The sequence below is a fragment of the Oncorhynchus keta genome, unplaced genomic scaffold (genome assembly GCF_023373465.1).
Source record: "Oncorhynchus keta strain PuntledgeMale-10-30-2019 unplaced genomic scaffold, Oket_V2 Un_contig_1414_pilon_pilon, whole genome shotgun sequence".
Lineage (NCBI taxonomy): Eukaryota > Metazoa > Chordata > Actinopteri > Salmoniformes > Salmonidae > Oncorhynchus > Oncorhynchus keta.
The window spans coordinates 82,512-91,216 of NW_026278573.1; the positions used below are offsets into that span (position 1 = coordinate 82,512).

General features: G+C 46.4%; 1 long non-coding RNA gene across 1 annotated transcript; it reads left to right on the plus strand.

The window, feature by feature from the left end:
• Positions 1 to 328: 328 nt before the first annotated feature.
• LOC127918420 (uncharacterized) lies at positions 329 to 1,548 on the plus strand. The gene is made up of 5 exons (XR_008099934.1): positions 329 to 423; positions 542 to 660; positions 850 to 1,029; positions 1,147 to 1,266; positions 1,326 to 1,548. It is a non-coding gene; the product is annotated as an uncharacterized LOC127918420 (long non-coding RNA).
• Positions 1,549 to 8,705: the final 7,157 nt, after the last annotated feature.

The window sequence follows — 8,705 nt, forward strand, 5'->3', positions numbered from 1 at the left end:
CTTAACTCACCCTGCCGAGGCTTCGAGGTGACACGTTTGAGCGAATAGGTTTTTTAGGGTTTGTGTTAATGGTGGTTAAACAACGGGGGGGGATTGTACACTACTTAGAATGGCCGAATACAAACTATGATGAATGATGTGGTCAAAAGGTAGGACACACCCACTCATTCAAGGGTTTTTCTTTATTTTGTACTATTTTCTACATTGTTTATCCTTTTAAGCATGGAAAAAATACCATTTCAGACAGATGTTTCAATTCCTTAACCCGACTTGGACCACACACCCTCTCCACTGAATAACAGACAGGTGTTTCAAATCCTAACCCGACTTGGACCACACACCCTCTCCACTGAATAACAGACAGGTGTTTCAAATCCTTAACCCGACTTGGACCACACACCCTCTCCACTGAATAACAGACAGGTGTTTCAAATCCTTAACCCCGACTTGGACCACACACCCTCTCCACTGAATATCAGACAGGTGTTTCAAATCCTTAACCCCGACTTGGACCACACCCTCTCCACTGAATAACAGACAGGTGTTTCAAATCCTTAACCCGACTTGGACCACACACCCTCTCCACTGAATAACAGACAGGTGTTTCAAATCCTTAACCCCGACTTGGACCACACACCCTCTCCACTGAATAACAGACAGGTGTTTCAAATCCTTAACCCCGACTTGGACCACACTCTCCACACCCTCCCTCCACTGACCACACACCCTCTCCACTGAATAACAGACAGGTGTTTCAAATCCTTAACCCGACTTGGACCCACACCCTCCACTGAATAACTTGAATAGCCTCTCCACTGGACCACACACCCTCTCCACTGAAACAGACAGGTGTTTCAAATCCTTAACCCCGACTTGGACCACACACCCTCTCCACTGAATAACAGACAGGTGTTTCAAATCCTTAACCCCGACTTGGACCACACACCCTCTCCACTGAATAACAGACAGGTGTTTCAAATCCTTAACCCCGACTTGGACCACACACCCTCTCCACTGAATAACAGACAGGTGTTTCAAATCCTTAACCCCGACTTGGACAACACACCCTCTCCACTGAATAACAGACAGGTGTTTCAAATCCTTAACCCGACTTGGACCACACCCTCTCCACTGAATAACAGACAGGTGTTTCAAATCCTTAACCCCGACTTGGACCACACACCCTCTCCACTGAATAACAGACAGGTGTTTCAAATCCTTAACCCCGACTTGGACCACACACCCTCTCCACTGAATAACAGACAGGTGTTTCAAATCCTTAACCCGACTTGGACCACACACCCTCTCCACTGAATAACAGACAGGTGTTTCAAATCCTTAACCCCGACTTGGACCACACACCCTCTCCACTGAATAACAGACAGGTGTTTCAAATCCTTAACCCCGACTTGGACCACACACCCTCTCCACTGAATAACAGACAGGTGTTTCAAATCCTTAACCCCGACTTGGACCACACACCCTCTCCACTGAATAACAGACAGGTGTTTCAAATCCTTAACCCCGACTTGGACCACACACCCTCTCCACTGAACAACAGACAGGTGTTCAAATCTTAACCCCGACTTGGACCACACACCCTCTCCACAGACAGGTGTTTCAAATCCTTAACCCGACTTGGACCACACACCCTCTCCACTGAATAACAGACAGGTGTTTCAAATCCTTAAATTGGACCACACACCCTCTCCACTGAATAACAGACAGGTGTTTCAAATCCATAACCCGACTTGGACCACACCCTCTCCACTGAATAACAGACAGGTGTTTCAATCCATAACCCGACTTGGACCACACACCCTCTCCACTGAATAACAGACAGGTGTTTCAAATCCTTGGACCACACACCCTCTCCACTGGACAGGTGTTTCAAACCCGACTTGCAGACAGGTGTTTCAAATCCTAACCCGACTTGGACCACACACCCTCTCCACTGAATAGCAGACAGGTGTTTCAAATCCTTAACCCGACTTGGACCACACACCCTCTCCACTGAATAACAGACAGGTGTTTCAAATCCTTAACCCGACTTGGACCACACACCTCTCCACTGAATAACAGACAGGTGTTTCAAATCCATAACCCGACTTGGACCACACACCCTCTCCACTGAATAACAGACAGGTGTTTCAAATCCATAACCCGACTTGGACCACACACCCTCTCCACTGAATAACAGACAGGTGTTTCAAATCCTTAACCCGACTTGGACCACACACCCTCTCCACTGAATAACAGACAGGTGTTTCAAATCCTTAACCCGACTTGGACCACACACCCTCTCCACTGAATATAGCAGACAGGTGTTTCAAATCCTTAACCCGACTTGGACCACACACCCTCTCCACTGAATAACAGACAGGTGTTTCAAATCCTTAACCCCGACTTGGACCACACCCTCTCCACTGAATAACAGACAGGTGTTTCAAATCCATAACCCGACTTGGACCACACACCTCTCCACTGAATAACAGACAGGTGTTTCAACCATAACCCGACTTGGACCACACCCTCTCCACTGAATAACAGACAGGTGTTTCAAATCCTTAACCCGACAGCAGACAGGTGTTTCAACCATAACCACACACCACTCTCCACTGAATAACAGACAGGTGTTTCAAATCCTTAACCCGACTTGGACCACACACACCCTCTCCACTGAATAACAGACAGGTGTTTCAAATCCTTAACCCGACTTGGACCACACACCCTCTCCACTGAATAACAGACAGGTGTTTCAAATCCTTAACCCGACTTGGACCACACCCTCTCCACTGAACAGACAGGTGTTTCAAATCCATAACCCGACTTGGACCACACCCTCTCCACTGAATAACAGACAGGTGTTTCAAATAACCCTGACTTAACACCCTCTCCACTGAACAGGTGACCACTTGGACCACCCTCTCCACTGAATAACAGACAGGTGTTTCAAATCCATAACCCGACTTGGACCACACCCTCTCCACTGAATAACAGACAGGTGTTTCAAATCCTTAACCCGACTTGGACCACACACCCTTCCACTGAAACAGACAGGTGTTTCAAATAACCCGACTTGGACCACACACCTCCACTGAATAACAGACAGGTGTTTCAAATTTAACCCGACTTGGACCACACCCTCTCCACTGAATAGCAGACAGGTGTTTCAAATCCTTAACCCCGACTTGGACCACACCCTCTCCACTGAATAACAGACAGGTGGTTGCTTGACCACACACCTCTCCACTGAATGCAGAAGCAAAATCTTTGCAACCGAGTTTCCTTCCAAAACACCCATTGTTGAGTTTGTAATTTCCGACTTGTTGAGTAATGTTTATGTCCAATGGCCGATGCGCAAGAATATCTTTAATTTATAATTTCTCTTCATCTGACAAGGATTGAAAATGATTTGCTAGTAGATTGTCGTGATTCATGATGACTGCTTGTCTAGCTTGCTAGCTAAGATTTTGAAAGTAACATCAGTCCAATCAAAGCTGGGGTAGATATAACGTTATTTGACATTTTATCTGTGGCCAATGACCTTGAGCCTTCTTGGATGGGCACTTCTAATGTAAATCTATGGCAGCACCCAAGGGGACTTGAACTGCTTGGCTCTCTCTTTAACGATTCTGCGGTGACGTAGTGTCCCCATGAGTGACAGAACACTGAGCCAATCACGGTGCCACTAGACAAGATTACCAACACCTATTCCACTGGCTGTCCCTCCACCACAGAAAGCACTGTGCTAGGCCGAAACACCTGCGTTTTGGAGCTGCCTTACTCAAGAGAGAGCATGTTCAGTACTACAGTTTCTTCTTTTACATTGTTTGCAAACTGATATGTGACATGAATTAATATGAAAATAACATGCAAAACAGGCACAACAAAATAATAATTTTTGGGGCTCAAAAACCCCACCTGCCCTGAATGACGGGTCACCACTGGTCCTAATACTCCTGAAGTGGCTTCCTTTTCTGGTGTCCTTGCCTTCACCACAGCCGAGAGGTGAGGGGTCTCTTTAGGGTTTCACCATAGTGCTGGCACCTGACAGGTCAAGTCATTAGTGTTTGTGAAGGAAAGACGAAAATGAAGACAGGAAGCTAGTGTATTTTATTGGGACATGGCTAGCCAGATGCTGGAATGGGAGCTGGCTAGCCAGATGCTGGAATGGGAGCTAGCCACCGGCCTCTTAACTTCATGCTAGATGGGGACTGTGTGTGTGTACAGACCAAAGTTAAAATATATTTCTTATCTTTCATATACTTAGTGTTGCACTTCATTGAACTTGTCTGGTGCAATAGAACCAATGGAATAGTCACAAAAGTGCAACCCTTCCCATCTGGCACCCAAAGCAGGTTAAAGGAAGTACCTGCTACTACACGTGTTGATACGCACTTCAAAGGATCTTATAACGGTTTGTTTTTTATCACCATGATGTTTTTATAACTGCCTTTGTATTTATATTGATGCGTGTATTTTCTGTAATTCAGGTCTTATCTGTAAAAGAGACCATGGTCTCAGTATGACTCTGATCAAATGAAGGTTAAATACACATGAATACACTTGGACCTGAGTGAATAGTTGTTATGTCTGACCTATAATCATCTCAGGCAAACGCAATGATGAATACATGTCTAGAGGTGGGTTATGCCAGGCAATGCCAATGGTCTGAGCAATTTCAACTGTGCCCTCTAGTGACGACAGCCATCTGTTACATGGCTATCCAGAAAGGTGTTCTAGCAGTTTCCACAGAACTCCTGTCTACAGAGGATGGATATATCCCATTTGGCGGATGGATATCCCATTTGGCGGATGGATACCCCATTTGGCGGATGGATACCCCATTTGGCGGATGGATACCCCATTTGGCGGATGGATATCCCATTTGGCGGATGGATACCCCATTTGGCGGATGGATATCCCATTTGGCGGATGGATATCCCATTTGGCGGATGGATATCCCATTTGGCAGATGGATACCCATTAGCGGATAGATACCATTTGTCGGATGGATATCCCATTTGGCGGATGGATATCCATTTGGCGGATGGATATCCCATTTGGCGGATGGATACCCCATTTGTATGGATGGATACCCCATTTTGGCGGATGGATATTGGATGGATATCCCATTTGGCTGGCGGATGGATATCCCATTTGGCTGGATGGATGGATACCCCATTTGGCTGGATGGATACCTGCCCCATTTGCTGGCGGATGGATACCCCATTTGGCGGATGGATATCCCATTTGGCGGATGGATATCCCATTTGGCGGATGGATATCCCATTTGGCGGATGGATATCCCATTTGGCGGATGGATACCCCATTTGGCGGATGGATATCCCATTTGGCGGATGGATATCCCATTTGGCGGATGGATATCCCATTTTGGATATCCCATTGGTGGATGGATACCCCATTTGGCGGATGGATACCCCATTTGGCGGATGGATACCCCATTTGGCGGATGGATATCCCATTTGGCGGATGGATATCCCATTTGGCGGATGGATATCCCATTTGGCGGATGGATACCCCATTTGGCGGATGGATATCCCATTTGGTGGATGGATACCCCATTTGGCGGATGGATATCCCATTTGGTGGATGGATACCCATTTGGCGGATGGATATCCCATTTGGTGGATGGATACCCATTTGGCGGATGGATATCCCATTTTGGATGGATATCCCATTTGGTGGATGGATATATTTGGCCCATTTGGTGGATGGATATCCCATTTGGCGGATGGATACCCCATTTGTCTTCCAGGCGAAAATAACACAGCAAGGAAACAGAAGCAGAACAAACACAGTAATAAAAACCCTAAATACATCTTCTGTTCTAATGATCATTATCTCAGTCATCCTCCTCCCACCCTTTGTCCAACAGCGATCCTAGAGTTGTAATAGGTCATTATGTTTTGTCCCTGTTGGGATATGTTACCACAACACTAGTTCACAGGTTCACAGACTACAGTACATGGTCTATTACAGATTATAAACTGGGTGGTTCGAGCCCTGAATGCTGATTGGCTGATAGCCGTGGTATATCAGACCATATACCAAGGGTATTAAAAAACATTTATTTACTGCTCTAATTACATTGGTAACCAGTGTTTAATAGCAATAAGGTACTTTGGGGGTTTGCGGTATGGCTAACATACCAGGGCTAAGGGCTGAATCCAGGCACTCTGTGTTGCGTTGTGCTTAAGAACAGCCCTAGCCGTGTTACTTTGGCCATATACAACACACCCCGTGCCTTATTGCTTAAACATATCATCCCTCAAATGAGTTCACCAAAGTGTGTCTTTATAGCTGACCGGCAACATAGTTCACTGACTAGAGGTTATATAGTTGATTGGCCCCATACAGACAAGACAATAAAGACGTCATTTTGATTTTATTTTGGGGATGTGGCAACATAACTTTCAGGAAGGTGTTATTGTCATACAAATACATACCAGAGAGACCAGGGATGTTCTGGTACAGAGAGACCAGCGGTGTCCTGGTACAGAGAGACCAGGGGTGTCCTGGTACAGAGAGAACAGGGGTGTCCTGGTACAGAGAGACCAGGGGTGTCCTGGTACAGAGAGACCAGGGATGTCCTGGTACAGAGAGACCAGGGGTGTCCTGGTACAGAGAGACCAGGGGTGTCCTGGTACAGAGAGACCAGGGTGTCCGGATGCAGAGAGACCAGAGGTGTCTTGGTACAGAGAGACCAGGGGTGTCTTGGTACAGAGAGAACAGGGGTGTCTTGGTACAGAGAGAACAGGGGTGTCCGGATGCAGAGAGACCAGGGATGTCCTGGTACAGAGACCAGGGATGTCCTGGTACAGAGAGACCAAGGGTGTTCGGATACAGAGAGTCCAGGGGTAGGTCCCAAATAGGACCCTATTCTCTATATGGTACACTCACATGTATTTTAGGGCTCTGGTCAAAGTAGGACACTATTTTGGGAATAGGGTGCCATTTGGAATGCAAAAAAAGGTAATTTGACAATGAACTCAAGTCATCGAGGGGCGACCGCAAACGACATGGATCAGAATCATATCAGCGGTATCGTCTGTATAAATCAACACTGAAAAGTGAGGGGAAATAAAACAATGGAGCAAGAAAAAATGTGCCACATAGAAAACAAAAACAGAAAGTGAGTTTCATTATAATGCAACACAATGAACAATGACAAGGAAGAGGAGCCATGTTGTTCCCCTGGTTTTGGTGCCTTGTGAAGAGAGAGAGAGGGGAGAGAAAGAAAGAAAGAAAGAAAGAAAGAAAGAAAGAAAGAAAGAAAGAAAGAGAGGAAATATGGAGAGATGACTCAGAGAGATAACCTCCTCTCTCCAAGTGGCAGGAATCAGCTTCCAGAATTCCCACGGCAGCGTAACCACAGCAACGCTGGGAGGGGCCAAGCAGGACTCTTCTCTAAGGCTTGATATGGCACGACCACTCCAAAACACTGGCTATTGCTCGCCCTTACACTTCTACTGTACCCCTACCTACTCTCTCACTGTCCCCACCCCTCCCAATCACTACCCCCCCCCCCGTTAGCCCCAAACATCCATCCACCCACCAAACCCCATCCTCACCCCATCCCTAACCTCCGTTAGCGCCCCCAAAACCCCAGTCCCACCTCTAACCCCCCATTAGCCTCAAACTTCCACCCACCCCCAAACTCTCAGCCCCACCCCTCTCAATCCCTACCCCCCATTAGCCCCACCCCCAAACCCCCACTCTAGAAGGCACGGGTGTTATTTTCTTGTGACCACATTCTAAACGTCTGGATGAGTGAACGACAGTGACGAGGCGATGACCACAGACACACACAGAGTGGGCAGCCCACAAAGACACCGAGGTAATGGGGTATTGATAATGCCAGACTGGCTTGTTCCACAGAGGGTCTTGTCTGTGTGAAAGAACATCTCTTTAGGAAAGAACACAACTGCTATGAGTGAGTCAGTCCGTTAGCTATGTACACAGGAAGTGGACTGACGGCCTATACTACACCTGAAACTGCATCTGGCAGATTTTCACTACATCTAGTTGATTTCTGACTGGCTGACAATGTTGAGTTACTACTGTACACTGGGGACTCTACTGTCTACTAGGTGTCATCGTGATGTTTACACACTATCGGGCAAGTGATCAGCTGAACATTCATCCTACCGTACATGTTAACCACACAGCAACAATTCATGTCAAGCATCTAGTTTATACAATTGACCTTGTCTACAAATTTGAGTGGAACGATTCAAATCGATTGATTACAATGACCTTTTTCTTTTGTTTGCTGATTCACCGCCAAGCTAGGGAAACTCGAGCCTTGTCAAAGCTTCAAAAGAACGTCACATATATTGACCGCTTAAATCTGTTCTTCTCCTTCTCGTATATTTTTTTAACTAGAGGTTCTACTCACAAAGGACACACCAAACAAACAAAACAAATGAACATAAAAAAAAAAAATTGAATGAAAGTAATTTTTCTTCAAAAGTCTCAGTGTAAAATGTTCCCTGTAGTTGGGGAGGCGGGTGAAATGGGGCAATGTGAAATGCAAGGAGCGGTGTCCGTTAGCTAAATTAAAAATGGCCGCCAGATGTCAATGTCTTTCCAAGGCCCAGTTGACGACATCATGACGCCGGCTAAGGCCGAACGCTGACCTCAACTTCCCTTCAGTCCTGGCCGGGCCACTTCCCTTT